Source organism: Sorex fumeus, unplaced genomic scaffold (assembly GCF_029834395.1).
Source record: "Sorex fumeus unplaced genomic scaffold, SorFum_2.1 ptg000035l, whole genome shotgun sequence".
Taxonomy (NCBI): domain Eukaryota; kingdom Metazoa; phylum Chordata; class Mammalia; order Eulipotyphla; family Soricidae; genus Sorex; species Sorex fumeus.
The window spans coordinates 18,950,688-18,967,274 of record NW_026606092.1 but is presented as its reverse complement, the minus strand read 5'-3'; the positions used below and the strand labels follow the sequence as shown (position 1 = coordinate 18,967,274).

Sequence of the window (16,587 nt, the reverse complement as noted above, 5' to 3'; positions counted from 1 at the left end):
CAAGACATTTCTTTCATCAACAAAAAAGTTGAGTGCATTATTACTAGACAGTATAAATACATCTCTTCTAAAAATTATGTATTGTTAAGATGCCTCAAAGGATTTCCTATTAATAGACAAAGTAGCCCCAGAATGAATTTTGGCCTGCCCTTTACTGAACACTACTTAAGAAGAAATTCCGAACAATCACATTAATTCAGTAGCAACTTCTCTGTATTCCAGAAGAAATAAATAACACCATTTAATGGAATATGCAAAATTCAACATTCAACAGTACATATTTTAAAATATATGGTCACCAAAAAGTATTCCTATACACGTGCAGAAGCAGGAAAAAAATCAGTTAGTAGATACTGATCCAGAGCTTAATGAGAGGGCAATATTAGGAGAAAAAAAATAGTAGCATATCATAAAGGTTATTATAGTATTATAAAAGAGAGCATACAGATAATAAGAGAAAAATAAAGATATCAAATAGCTAAATGAAACTCTTAGAAATAAAAATAGCCATGAAGTGAAATATATATTGGGTGATATTAACTGAAGTTTAGATGTATAGAAAAAAAAGAAGCAAATTTTACTTGACGATCTAAGAAAAGTTATTCATAATGATGCACACAGAGAAATTAAAACTTAAAATAAAATATAGTATTAAGCTATTTGTGATACTATATTAATTTTCTATTGCTCTCTTGCCAGACTTCCCTAAACAATTTAAACATTTCTATTTTTATCTGCAGACTGAAAATTTTTTTAATTCACTCTAGATTATAATCTAGAGTTTAACAAGGTTTAAGTAGACTGCATTCCTTCAGAAGCACTCAAATAGAAAATCTTCTTGCATGTTTTTGGTTCTAGGGACCACAATAATCTTGGTTTAAGATATCATATATATATATATATATATAGTTATTTTTCTAATTAAGGATATGGAATGTGATTATGACTTACAGTATTTTTGTCAAAAATGCATTATTAATTTCAAGCTATTTGTTGTTTTGTTTGGAGGCCACAACTGGTAATTAACAGGAGCAATCCCAACCCTGTACTTGGGAGCGCTCTGGGCAGTGCCTGAGAGACAATGTAGTGTCAGGGATTCAACCTGAGATCCGTCATGCAATGAATGCATTCACTGCATATTGATATATTTCTATGACCCACAGTCTCTAGTTAAGATATTCTATTTTAAGTCAGCATCAATGGGTTGCCAACTCACATCCTATACCTCTGACTCTCCATTTTGGTCATGGTTATTTCTATGATTACAAGAATTATTTTCTGCTTGTAAGATTGTGTGCAATACTTAGCCCACCAAAAGAAACCAGGATGATCTCTTCACACCCACATTATTAATTACCTCAATCATATCTGGAAAGTCCCTTTCACCTCTAAGATAACGTATTTATCGAGTCTAGGATTTAGAAAGCAGTCCTAGATAGAGATAAGGGAAAACATTATTCTGAGAACTATTAGGAACCTAAAAAGACAGCTAGAAAAAAAATAATAACCGAGTTCCCAGATGTTCTATCAGACCAAATATATTTCAATAATAATCTTTATACGCCTCCCCAAATAAATGTAAACTAAATCCCCACACTTAAAAATCTCATCAAAAATCAGAATGGATAGGGAAAAAAGTACAGAAAAACATATCAAAATTCAATTCCTAAATAATAACAGCAACAATAATAATGCCTTGAAGCTCTCAGGTAAATTCATGTGTACCTTGAATGATTTAAAAGTGTAAAGCACCGGGCCGGAGTAATAGCACAGCAAGTAGGGCGTTGCCTTGCACGTGGCTGACCCAGGTTCAATCCTCAGCAATGCATATGGTCCCTCAAGCACCTCCAGGAGTAATTCCTGAGGGCAGAGCCAAAAGTAACCCTTGAGCATCTCTGAGTGTGACCTCAAAAAGAAAAAAGAAGCATAAAGCACATGTTTTCTAAAACCATTGTTTAACTGCAAATACAAAGGAAGTAACATTATTGTGGTGAATTCTATACTTAGCAAACTTTTAAATGTAAGGACAAAATGAAATCTTTTTCAGAAAATAAAAATTGAAAAAAATTACCATCAGTTAACTGAATTATAAGAAATAGTAAAGGAAATTCTTTGGGCAAAAGTAAAATGGATAGGGCCCCTTCAGTTTACAAAGATCACAAAATATTCATTAAGACATCCTTAGATAGATAGATAGATAGATAGATAGACAGACAGACAGACAGTATGGTAAGATGGCAAAAATAAGATTAGAAACAATATACAATAAACTCATAATAAAATAAAAACCGAAATACTATAATAATTACACAGGGTAGGGCACAACATGAGTTTAATTTCTTACACTATTTATGGTCCTCTGAGCCTGTCCAGAGTGGTCTCTGAGTGCAGAGCCAGGTAAACTCTGAGCATCAACAGCGTGACCAAAAAACTAAACTTAATTTTTAATTTTTGTTTTGTGATCCACATCTCAGGGTGCCCTTGGGTTATAGCTCCTAACTCTGTAGTCAAGGATCACTCTCAGCACAGGGATGACGTAGTACCAGGGATCAAACCCAAAATTCCTGCTTGGAAAATGAACTTTCAGATCATTCCTCTCAGGTTCTGTAGAGGTAACTTATACATCAAAATTCATAATTAAAAAAAGAGATAAAAGGAATACATTCTGTTATCAATGCAATGTGTTAAACTAAGGCAATGAGTAGGATCTATATAAAGAGATAGAAGAAAATGATCTAACAATAAAAAGTAAATATATAATGCTAAAATTATTTAAAATAATTTAGGAAAGAATAAGAGGAATGCATACCATCATATAAAAATTTCAAGACATGAAAATAATTTAAATATTCCAAACTAGAAACATAAATTTTATATTGATTAAAAACTTGATTAAGCATTTTAGAACAAGCACAAAGAATGCATTAAGACACCCTTTAGATAGATAAATAGATAGATAGGGTGGTAAACTGGCAAAAATAAGAGATTAGAAATAGTATATAATAAAACTAATAATCAAAACAAAACTAAACACTATAGTATAACAGAAATATAATCTTTAAGCAAATTGTGTTAACAAAAAATGTAGAAACTTTAAATGAAAAAATACTGATAAATCAAAAAATATAACAAATCTCTATGAACATATCAGAATCAAGAAACTTTAAAAATTAATAAAACAAAGAAGCACACTTCCAATTACAGTTAAGTTTTCAACATTGCTTTCTCAGTAATTGGTAAAATATGTAGTCAAATATCAAGTAAGAATAGAGAAAGGTTTTACAGTGTATCAACCAATTTGACCTAATTGACACTTTAGAACTCTAGATCTACAACAGCAGAACACACATCATTAACAAGTTAATAAGAAATATTGATAGAAATAAGCCATATTCTGGGCCATGAAGCAAGACATATTATGTGTGTTCCCTGACTAGAGCAAAAAAAAAAAATTGAAGCAGCAACAACAACATAAGTTAAAATCAATAAATGAAAAATATCCTGACAATTCACAAAATTATATGAAACACTCCTAAACTAACCAACAAACCATGGATCAAAGAAAAAGGACAGGAAAATTAAATATGTTTAATTAAGTTAAAATGAAAATACTATCTGTCAAAATGTAGCAGATTCAATTAAAACAATGAGCATTCCTTTGCCAGACCTGCCATAACCACATACTAGGGGGGGGGGGGGAGGAAATAAAACAAACAAAAGCCCCCAGACATTTATTTTCTCAGTTCTGGAGACTTAGATCTTAGATCAAGGGGTCAGTCATGCTAGTTTGTCTGAGGGCTGTCTCCGGGATTGTATACAGCCACTCACTACCTATAATGTCTTCTTTCCCTCTGAGCATGGCTGTGTCTTAATGTCACAATTTGATAAAGACACCAGTCATATTGAATTAGGTTAATGTTTATGGCTTTATTTTATCTTAACAGTTTAAGAGTATATATAGTCACATTATGAAGTACTGTCGTGTTAGAATTCAACACAGCAATTTTCCAGGGATGGGAACATAATTTATTTCATAACATCATGCCTATATTAAAACATAGAACACAATTTTTAAATGATGACCTGAGCTTCCATCTTAAGATAATTGGAGAGTAACAAGAGAGATTGTACCAAAGTTAAGATACTTGCCTTGCATGATCAATTATTCCCTGTAACCACATATGGTCCCTGAGCATGATCCTGGGTCACTAGAGCGTAGAGATGAAAATAGTCCCTGCTCATTACTTGGTGTGACCCCATCCTCCAGTAGGGGTGAGAGGATGAGGGTGGGGGAGGAAATAGAAAAAAAGAACATGTTTTTTGTTTTGTTTTGTTTTGTTTTGTTTTAAAAAGGGCCAAAATAGGGGTTATGGTGCCACCAGCAGGTCGATTTGTACCTGTGAGGTGAGTGCATCAGCAGCCTGATGGCACCGTCAGGCTTTCAGATACCCCCAAATTGCTGCCATGCCTTTGGCCAGACCCCAAGAACTTGGGGTAAAGTTTACCAAGAAAATAAATGGTCAAAAGTTAGGTATGTGGGAGACATACCCACAAGCCACCTTGGGCTCAGCTATATAACTCGAGGCATGCCCTCTTTGGTTCCTGATAGAATTTCCTAACGGCCATGATCCCAGAGACTCAGAAATGAACCTCGGAAACCAAAGGTTTTTGGCAGAAATGCATCCTGTTCCTGCAGTAGGTTACTGACGCTGGGCCACTCCAGGTGGGAATAGGTTTTGTGTCTTGGCCTGTTCCCCTTGGCGGCCCGGTGACCACCATCCTCCAGAGGACACTGGCCTGTTCCCCTTGGTGGCCCAGTGACCACCATCTTCCAGCAGTGATGAGACACATGGGGCCTCACCAGACGGGGGTGGAACCAGCCCGTTCCTCCCCATCCAAGCGAGACCCGGAGTCGCCGCCTACAAACGGCCTCTCTGGCTCCTGATCAAGCTAATTAATGGCCATGATCCCAGAGACTCAGAAACAAATCTCGAAACCCAGAGGCTTTTGGCAGACATGCTTCTGTAGTGCATACAAGGTGGCTGCTGCCTCAGAGCTTCTTGGAAAGCCAGGTATGAGCCGGCGGTGACAGAGCAACTGCATTCTCATGGGAAGGGGTGCTGTACCGGCTCATCCTTCACTCCTTACCTAGGTCATGAATTGCCCCCCACAAGCAGCTCTCTGGCATAGCCATGGCTCCAGAGGCAAAAGGACTTAGTCCAGAGCCCGGCAGCTTGCGGCAGAAAAGTGAATGGATCATGTGTTGAACTACAGCGCCATGCCTCCCCACGACACAAAGGGTGTTGCTTCCTTCTGTCCCCCACCCCCCACCAGCAGCAAGGTGGCCGCTGCCTCAGAACTTATAAGAAAGCCAGGTATGAGCCAGCGTTGATGGGGCAACTGCAGTCTCATGGGAAGAGGGGCAGTACCAGCTCGTCCTTTGTGCCCTACCAAGGTCATGAGTTGCCCCCTATGTGCAGCTCTCTGGCACAGCCATAACACCAGATGCACAGAAACCAATCTTGTAATTATCTGGCTCTTTGCAGAAATTCAAAATCACGAGGCCACTATTGTGGCCACGCGAAATTATATGATTCTCATAACCAGCTATAGAAAACAAAGTATTTCACAATGCCTTTTCAGCAATTCTGATTGTTGGCGGGGGACATTATAAACAATAATGGTGCATTTTTTTGTCAAAATAATGAATGTAATCAATGTAGAGAATAGTTAAGTGGAAAGCATCTGCCTCACAGGCATTGGGAGAGGTGGGAGGGGGGTATATTGGGGTTCTTGGTGGTGAAAAATGAGTACTGGTGAAGGGAGAGGTGTTTGATCATTGTGTGACTGAGACTTAAACCAGAAAGCTTAGTGACTTTTCCCAAAGTGATTCAATAAATAAATATCAGAAGAAAAAATAATAAAATAAAATTATGAAAAAAAGTAAGATGGAGTTCATGCCCAATCAAATCATCTAATCAGTGGCTGAATAAATAGCAGTACTCCTACATAAAAAAATAAAAAAATAAAAATAAAAAGGGCCTAGATGTAGTTCAAGTGGTACAACATAAGCTTTTTTATGTTCAAGGCCCTAAGCTCTACCACACCCCCATGCCCTCAACACTGTGTGACTTTAGAACATACTGGATGTCTCCCACCAGCCTCAAACATAGCAGGTGTGGCCCTGTTCCATCAACACAAACATCTGACATAGCCTGTCTGCTGAGTGTGGTTTTACCCAACCCCCACCCAGCAGTCACAGGAACAATTTAAAAAAAAGCAAAGTAGAAGAAAGAAATAATAAAGATTAAAGAAACTTTGGTACATCTACACAATGGAGTACTATGTAGCTCTTAGAAAAGATGAAGTCATGAAATTTACATACAAGTGGTACAATATGGAAAGTATCATGCTAAGCGAAATGAGTCAGAAAGAGAGGGATAGACATAGAAAGATTGCATTCATCTGGGGGATATAAAGTAACAAAGTATGAGATTAATACCCAAGAATAGCTGAGATCAGCACCAGGAGGATTACTCCATAACTTAGAGGCCAGCCGGGTATCCTAGAGGAAAGGGCTATTCAGATAGAGAAGGGAGCACCAAATAAAGGATGTTTGGAGGATCCTCCCAGGAGGGGAGATGCATGTCGAAAGTAGACTATGGACTGAACATGTTTGCCACTCAATGCCTCTTTTGCAGACCAAAACACCCAAAAGGAGAGAGAGAACACAGGGGATTGCCCTGCCACAGAGACGGGGGGATGGGGGGATGGGGGTGGGAGGGATATTATCCATGGTGGTGGAAAATGGGCACTGGTGGAGGGATGGGTATCTGATCATTGTATAATTGAAACCAAAGCACAAAAAATTGTAAATCTACAACTTTAAAAAAAATAAAATAAAATAAAGGGAAAAAAAAAAAAAGAAATAATAAAGAAACGAACACAATTGAAAACATGATATAGGACCAACAGATCAACAAAATGAAAAGCTATAACAAAAACAAAATCAATAATAAAATAATAATGAAAAGAACCAGACTATAAATGTCTGGACCTATAGACAAATTCAAAAGGAGAGATATAAGGCCTCAAGAATTAAAGGCAGTCAACACTTGTGGATCCTTCAGAATTTCAAAGAAAGAAGAGGAAATTTTTAATAAATTTAGTATGTCATATAGATTGAAAACTCATTGAAAGACTGACATTACCAAAGCTGTTTTATAAAAGAGGTTACATGCAAATATATATACATATTTATATATATATACACATACACATGGTGTGTGTATAAATCTATATGCCTCTTTCATTGTTTTACATATACATTCACATATACGTGTGTATGCTTGTGTTTATGTGTTTATGTATATAATGAAAACGAATAGTTAATAAACCAAGTTACATTGGTAAAAAAGTTCAGTAAGACAACTTTGGTAAATACTACCATAGATCAAACAAATTAAATTGCAATTCTGCATAAATACTTCCAGATAAAATGTGACATTACTTCAAAATTGATTGCATGGGAATGAAACACTAGCAATACTGTCATACAAAAATTTGGCAAAGACACCACAAGATTTTGTGGAATATCAGGAGTTTAGTCTATTTAATCCATATATGTGTAGGAATCACCACTTTCACACTAAATTAAAAAGACTCTTTTGTTATATAAAGAGATATAGTAAGGGAAAACTCGTGGCCAAAGTTATTGGAATTAAGATTTTGTCTATAAAACTGAACTTACATGAGAAGATGGTGACTGGAAAGGGCCTTGGGGTGTAAGTGGAAGGAAGCAGCAGATTCAGTGGTGATGGGTGTGGTGTTGGATTGATGTATGCATAATAACATAATAACATAATTAGAAAAATTATAAATCCTGGCACTTTAATAAAAATGATAAAACCAATAATAATAATATCATAAAAAAGAAGCCTTCTAGACCAACCACTCAGGAGTATAGGTGCAAATATTTTTAACATAATTTTTATACACAAATTCAGAAATATATTTAATAAAGTGATATATGGATGTCTCCCTTCTTGTACAGTTGAATGGTTCTGCTGGTTTTCCATTGGGACAGAACCTTGCATTCAGACAGATAGCATGTGAAGTGCCAAGACAGTATATTGATGAGTACCGACGGCAGTTTCTTTAGTGTTCGGGTCTGACCTTGTCTGGGTCTGGTGCTGTTTGCTTCTTTACTGATGAAATGGTGTGTCGGATTTCAGAAGGGAGAACATTGGGAATGACATTTCCATCCTGCGGAATTTGGTATGTGGGCAGGTGGACATTGCTATCGAAGAGATCTGAGTAGAAGTTGTGGATAATCTTCTTCATTACCCTTCTGAAAGATGTAATAGATCCATCAGGATGTTGGAGGGCAGTTATCTTGCTGCTGTAGTTGGAGAAGGACAAGTGGGCATTGTGAATGCTTTTTCTGGCTTCTGCCGCATCACAGCCAACACTACTGCTTTTCTCTCCTTGAGGTCTTCCTTTATCGCTTCTCTCCACTGCATTGTGAGCTTAGACATAAGCTTGTGATTGGCTAAGGCTTGTGCCATGACACGTTGGCGAAAGACCTCCAGAGTTTCGGAAGACAGGCGTCTTTTTGTGGCTATGTGGAGACATCCACGACATTGGCAAGTATTACCCGATCTGCTTGTTGTCCATTGTCTATAAGTTGTTCACTCGAGTCATCTGTATAGAATAGGCTAGATGAAAGACAACCATGGCAGCAAGCTGGGTTTCGAAAAGGATTCAGCATGATCAATATGATGACCAAGCTCATTGAAGTTTTGCGAGAGTTCAAGATGTCACTGTGTCTAATGTTCATTGATTTAAAGAAGGCCTTTGATTCTGTTGAGACTGAAGTGGTCATCGAAGCCTTAGCCAAACAGGGCCTTCAAACTCAATACATCAGGGTCCTACGTGAGCTGTATTATGGATTCACTACCAGGATCTCACCATTCCACAAGGAAGTGATCATCAACATAAAGGGAGAGGTTTGGGAGTCAAAAGGGTGATACCATTTCACCGAAACTCTTCAGTGCCACCCTCGAGAACATCATGCAATGACTGGAATGGGAAGGAATGGGAGTGAATGTAGACAATCGACAACTACACCACCTCTGCTTTGCTGATGACATCATTCTACCAACACCAAACATTAGCCAAGTGGCACAAATGCTGGCCGACTTTGACTGTGAGTGTGAAAAGGTCAGACTGCAGCTGCGTCTCACAAAGACAGTGTTCATGAAAAACAGACTCGTTCTTGGCATTCTATTTGTTCTCAATGGAACAAACATCTCCAAATACAGTAGTTATGTGTACCTAGGTTGAGAACTCAACATGATGAATGACCTAGCACCTGAGCTGTGCAGGAGGAAGAGAGCAGCATGGAATGACTTCAAGAGCGTCAAAGAAATAGCTAAGAAGATGAAGAACCTCAGGCTGTGGGCACATCTCTTCGACTCCACCATTCTTCCTGCATTAACATATGCCTCAGAGACCTGGGCCCTACAAAAACAGGATGAGAACGCTATTTGGGTCTCCCAAAGAGGAAGCAAAAGAGCTATTCTTGGAGTATCACGCTTCACTCAAGTGAGAGAAGGAATACGGAGTTCTGACCTCTATCGAAGATTGAGAATCAGGGCCACTGTCTCATTTGCCAAAGCATAGAAAATCAGATTGGCTGCACATGTAATGCGATTTGAAGATGACAGCTGGACTAGAGCCATTACCGACCAGATTCCTCAGGACGTCAAAAGAATGCATGGCAGCCCACCTATGAGATGGTCAGATTTCTTCATCAAGACCCTGAATGAATGGTTTGGGGTTCTTTGGTTCCTGGAGTGAGCAGACGCCAATGAGCTACACTAGCAAGCAACAGGCACAAATGGAGACGGTACTGGTGCTTGCTTGAGCAATCGATGAGCAATGGGATGTCAAGTGATCAAGTAAAAGTGATATATTAGCATCAATTAGGTTTTTTCAGTAATTCAAAAATTATCACAAATTTTGGTGTAATGGGAGGCTCTCCAGGATGACAACAAACTGATAGGTCAAAGCTAGGGCCTGAAGATGTGGTGCTACTCAGAACCCTCAGAAGACAAGAAGCACCAGGGTCCCCCTGGAAGTAGCTCCAAGGCCACACCTGGGAATGTTTGGGAGACCATGTGATGTCTGGGTTAAAATGCTGGTTGGGTATATACGCCTGAATTACTGAATTACAATATACTGATTCAGATCACTGTTATTTATTTTGGGAAAAATAATAAAGCATTTTATGCCAACTAGCATTTGGCAGCTTACCATTTGTTAATCATATTTATTTTTGGTGAAAAAGATGCTGAAGGGAATGTCTTCAAACTAACGAAAGGCATTGACAAAAATTTAAATAAAATAAAATAGGATCAGAGAGATAACAGAGAGTTAAGGTGTTTGTTTTGAATGCTTCAGACCACAACACATACAGTACCCTAAAAACCGCCTGGTGTTGGGGGTATGGTGCCACCAGCAGGTAAATCTGTACCTGTGAGGCGAGTGCATCAGCAGCCTGATGGTGCCTTCAGACTTCTAGATACCCCAAATTGTTCCTTAGACATATTTCTTGACATAATTTATTAATCTTTTAGAGTGATTTGGCAAAAATATGATTATTATTTGTTCCTCCTCATTTCTTCCTTTATCTTTCTTTCCATTCTTTTATTTGCACATTTCTACCATGATTTAGTGATTATCTACCACAATGTAAGACTTCTTGAATATGAAGAGAATGTGAACTTGGCAGGAATTGGATTAGTTGACATAAAAGTTGGAATAGATATGCTGAGATCACAAAAATTATATAGTATGAATGAAAAGAATCAGAAACAGAGATGAGAATAATGTCAAACATTCCTCCAGATAGTATTTGAAGCACTCAGGGGAACACTCAGAAAAAATAGTCCCTGTGAAACTCCGTAAATAGAAGATATTTAGAGGCTTGAGGAATGTAAAGGAGAATAGTGAGATGATAAGATGTGTTGACATTTCATATTTTTCATTAAATAGTTTAAGGATTCTGGATGGGATAGGTTGTTAAATCTCCAAAGAGTCTCAAATTTATCTCACACATATGGAAGACAAGGACTAGATAATGTCAAAGAGTCCTTGTGGTTTAAGAACACAAAGTCTTCTACAAAATAGTCTGGCATCTTTAACCAGGTAAAGTTATCTAATAAAAATACAGTTATGACAACTGTGATCTGAAGGATTAAATCAATAAATGGGAATTTGAGGCAGCCATTTTTTCTTAGATTTAATTGAAGAAAGCCCTATATGCATTAAAGCCACATAGAAAGGAAAGATTTTGTCTTTGTCTCACAGTGAAATGAAGAACAGAATTAAACATTAAGAGTTGCCTCAAACCAAAGTGTAAGAGTGTGAGAGACAATTAAGAAACAATTAAAGAAAATTTGGGAATATATTTTATTACAATCAAAGCACAGTCTAATAGTACATAAGTTTTTGAAGCAGATTATGTAAATTTTAGAATCTTATTTAAGTAATCCCCTTTGCCACATTTTACCAATCAAGCAAATGGGTATATGCAAATGTATATAATTTTTTGAAAGTCATTTTGTAACTTTTTTCCCATTATGATTTACAGATATTGAAATCTCCACTGGAGCTCAGGATTGAAGGGGTGGGTCATTAGGTTTCCGCCTCAAGGAAATAGGTCTCAGCATGCCACCAACAGAGCTCAAATAGTGGTAATAAGGTCATCAATTATCTTGGCCTGGATATACTTTGAAACCCTGGGAGGTGAAACCTATACCAGAAAAAGATAAATTACTTTTCTGTGGGATTAAGCAACATCATCATACAAGAGAGGTGCCTTGGGTATCTATTCAATAAGATTTAGGAAAATATCTCAGAGAATTAAATAACAAAAAATAACTCATCCTCTGAAAAATGGGATTGTTTCAAAGCCAGGGTATATTTCTTAGACAACCAAACAATATTTATTCATGTTAGCCTGTAATTTAAATAAAAATTAATTTGCCTTTTAGTCTGCAGTCTATTTATAAGCAGTCATAATCTGTATGTTAAATAAATATATATTAGCACACATTTAAGAAAATAAACATCAATAAACAACTTTTAGAACACAGAAAGAAAAATAAAATTTATTAACACAAATTTAAAAAGCAGTGTCAAGAGTCACTTTCTAAAATGTATTTTCTTGAAGACAGATCAATGTAAATAAACAAGGCTATTTACTCTACCCTAGGATTCTTGCAGGACAAGGTGGTCAGACTGTTCCATAAAGGTCTTGACAAGAAGGCCAGTTCTCTGGGGATTTTTTTTGACCAATAGGATCTGTCCTCAAATAATTAATTGAGAGGGGTCACAATTTCTACACATAGAGTTTCAATATTTAGCACCATGCCACTTACCTTTACAGGATTCTTTGCATCAGAATACTGTCTCCTTGAAGGACTTGTTGTCTCTAACTTCATTGCATAAGGTAAATTTCAAAGAAGCTGAGACTTACAAAGAGAGCATGTAAATATGGAGAAATTTGTTGAAACTTGCTGATTTTGGCTGTAAGAGTAGAAAATAAAAATTTTAGGCATTTTGTAATGGTTGAACACCACCATATTTAGCTGAATTACACAAAGATTTTGGTAAATAAATTAGGTTAAATAAAAGTAGCAGAGAAAACTTATTTACTAATTACTTTGCTAATTATTACACATATATACATGTATGTATAAAATATAGATATATTCTTGGTGTTATTTACACATGCCTTATGTATATGATAGGCACACTAGATAATTATGGGCTACTATTCATATAAGAGCTCTGTATTCAGTAGTGTTACATAAATAATTTAAAATTTATTATTGTGAGTTGAATGTGTTCACATGTCATAAATTAACTTATATTTCAAAACCGAGTTTTTATTTCCTAATTCTTTCTCCAAATTCAATTAAAAATCTACCAGCATACCACTGGTAACCTGCTTTGTACACTAACGTACCTAGGAATTTGTCTTTGACGGTAGTAATATATAATCAATACACAGTCAGCTAAATCCTCTCAAAGAGATCTGTAGAAGAGTTGATAAGTCTAAAAGCATGCATGATCTGTATAAAATCTGTACATATATATTCTCTAACATGTATAATAATTTGTTTTGTGAAAGAGGTTCTACAATGTCTCACAACAATTAAAAATATATTTCCATTTTGCAAATACATAAAGTCCTTAAAGGTTAAAAATATTATCATGGTTTTCTAGTTAAAGAGTGGCTGAACCACTCAATGAACAAAAAGATGAACATAGAAGGCTTAACTTGTAAAACTTATTTAGTAATCCATCAGACAAAGACTTTATGTCCACATGACGGGATACAACAACTGTCACTAATTTTTTTCTAAGTAATTTTTCATCGTTCTGTTATGGATAGCATTGTAGCACTGTCCTCCCATTGTTCATTGATTTGCTTGAGCGGGCACCAGTAACATCTCTATTGTGAAACTTGGTGTTACTGTTCTTGGCACATCGAATATGCCATGGTGAGCTTGCCAGGCTCTGCCACGCTGTCGGTATACTCTCGGTAACTTGCCGGGCTCTTCGAGAGGGATGGAGAATCGAACCCAGGTCAGCCTCACGCAAGTCAAATGCCCTACCCGCTGTGCTATCACTCCAGCCCATTTACTGGTAATAAGCAATATAAAATAAATTACTGTGGGCCTGCTACTGTGGCAGACTTGAGGATTGTTTGGGAATCTGAAGACTGATGGGAGGTAATCCTGGTGATGAGATTGATTTTGGAATATTAAATGTCTGTAACAAACCATCATGAACTTTGTAAAACAAGCCATTTAAATGAAGTGTGGAGAAAAAATAAAAGATAAGCTGTGTAGATTTTTTTTTTTTTTTTTTTTTTTTGCTTTTCGGGTCACACTGGTGATGCCCAGAGGTTATTCCTGGCTCTACACTCAGGAATTACTCCTGGCAGTGCTCAGGGAACTGTACGGGATGCTGGGAATCGAACTCTGGTCAGCTGTGTGCAGGGCAAACACCCTACCCGCTGCCCTATCACTCCAGCCCCTAAGCTGTGTAGATTTATAGAGCAAAAACTTTTTTCACATGTCATAACAAAGCTAAAGGTATTTGTGTCACAGCTGAACTTCTAAACTTAGAAGATGAGTAACATATAACCTTCATTTTAGTCTCAGAGATTTTTAAACACACATGTTTAGCCACATCTGAAGAATTGAGAGTGGGAGACACTATGTGGCATTCTTAAGAACAAAAATAAAACATTAATTTGTGAAGACATATTTAAAATTTCTGAAGAATGCAAAAAAAGTGTTAAAGAATTTACCTTAAAACATATTCTAACCCTCAGAGAGTTAAATGACATTTTAAAAGGTATACAGAACTATTTTCATGCTAAACCCATTTGATGAAAATTTGTATGTATTTATAATGTTTTATTTTCCTCCTATGGTTAAATTATATCTGCTATAAGCAACAAAAAAAGATCATTTATAGTAAAATCATGCTGAAAATACTATTCCCCAGGGAGTTGGTACTAATGCCTATCCTTTACTCTTTACAGAATATGTATGTAGCAAGTATTCAAGCTAAATGCCAGTGTACTTGGAAACTGACATGTTGATTATCATGTTTGGATATTATTCTTTTTATTTATCTTTGAAAATACAAACAAGCAGGCTTATTCTATAAATATTATCTCCATTGGAAAGCTACTGCTATTAAAAAAACTGCATCTTTTTGGCTACCAAATCTGCTGAAACTTGTTGTAAACATACAGTACTTACTATAATAACATATTTTCAGTACATATAAAGGACTATTGTGAAGAAGGGAGAAGAGAAGTGGAATAGGAGGTGGGGGTGGATAGGAGAAACCAGCAGAAAGATAGAATTAGAGCTCCATTGCTTTGGCAAAATACTACTAAGAGCAAAGTAGGTTTTTTGATGTTGTTTATTTGTATTTTTTTTGTTGTTGCTGTTTTGCTTTGTTTTTTGCCAAATCACTCCAGGCTCTGCAGGGATCTCATGTCAGATAGTAGTCCCCATTCTACCCATTCTGATAAGTGTCTTCCTTGATAGGAGAGAAATAAGTATGAAAATGAAAACAACCAAACTTCATGAAAGGACATGCATAAAACTCATTCCCTGGGTGGGAAAAATCACTGGGAAACATTTGACCATGCAGGAGGTAATATTAATTTGGGTTTATGTATCTCATTTATGGCAGGTTCTTATTTGTAGTCATAAAAATGCATATACCTGTATAATGGAAAATGGGTCAAAAAGCAGAAGAATCCTGCAGAGATAATCACAGGGACTCACAAAACCAAATTTTTTAATCATATATACAACCAATACAAAACATAAAAGTGATTTTTTTGCTATTGGGATAGCAATATCATATTCTTCATAATGACCAAGATTATCATCATCATGGTCAAGAATATCATTCTCAACATCATGGATGCCATCATCACTAGTAATCACTAAATGATGCCAAGCAACACATGAATACATTGGTTTGACAAAGTGCCTAATTTTCATTTGTATGTTTGCTTACTGGGGAATTAGTAGTCTACTTGAAGATGAGAGATAGAGTTTTTTTGAATTGACACAAGGTGTTGGTATTATCTTTGTCTGCACGTTATACACACCAGAGAGAGCTTGTATGCAATAATTGTTAAATTAAAAACTTAATGTCTCTCTTGTATTTGGGGGCCGCATTTAACTGTGCTTACAAATGACTCTTATGCTTAGGGATCAATTTTGGGAACTAGGGATCCATATACAAGGCTGGAGATCAAACAAAGGTTTATATATCACTTATAAGTCAAGCATCTTACTCATTGTATTATCTCACAGATTCCTTAATCTGTCTTTTAATAGCTTCACAGAAAATGGTAACTGAAATGAGTGAATAAGCAATTAAGCACTGGTTACAGAACCTATTCGTATGTGATACAGAAGCTAAACCTAATGTACTTTATATGCTTTAACTTCCCCTGATTGGAATCCTAGATTTAGGTGTAGGTGGACCGCAGACCTATATATTTTTCATTTCTGTTTTGAAACTTGGGACACATGAAATGAGAGGCAATCACTTTGTTATTGACAATAGGAAAAAGACATTTAAGATTAATTATTTTATTAATTATAATGGGCTGGAGCGATAGCACAGCGGTAGGGCGTTTGCCTTGTACACAGCCAATATGGCCGACCCAAGTTTGATTCCTCCGCCCTTCTTGGAGAGCCCGGCAAGCTACTGAGAGTATCTTGCCTGCACAGCAAAGCCTGGCAAGCTCCTCGTGACATATTCGATATGCCAAAACACAGTAACAAGTGTCACAATGGAGACATTACTAGGCCCACTCGAGCAAATAGATAAATAATGGGAGGATTGTGACCGTGATTAATTATAATATTTTAGGCCATTGGTTAATATGAACTATATCAATATTTCTTAAAATGGCATGCATTGTTTTCTTAAAATTTTTATAAATTATTACTACATCTTAATATTATT

At 36.5% G+C, this 16,587-nt stretch overlaps 1 pseudogene; it reads right to left on the bottom strand.

Moving 5' to 3' along the window:
- The window catches only part of LOC130026845 (60 kDa heat shock protein, mitochondrial-like), a 132,874-nt pseudogene extending 120,365 nt beyond the window's left edge, over positions 1-12,509 (bottom strand).
- Between the last annotated feature and the right edge of the window lie 4,078 nt (positions 12,510-16,587).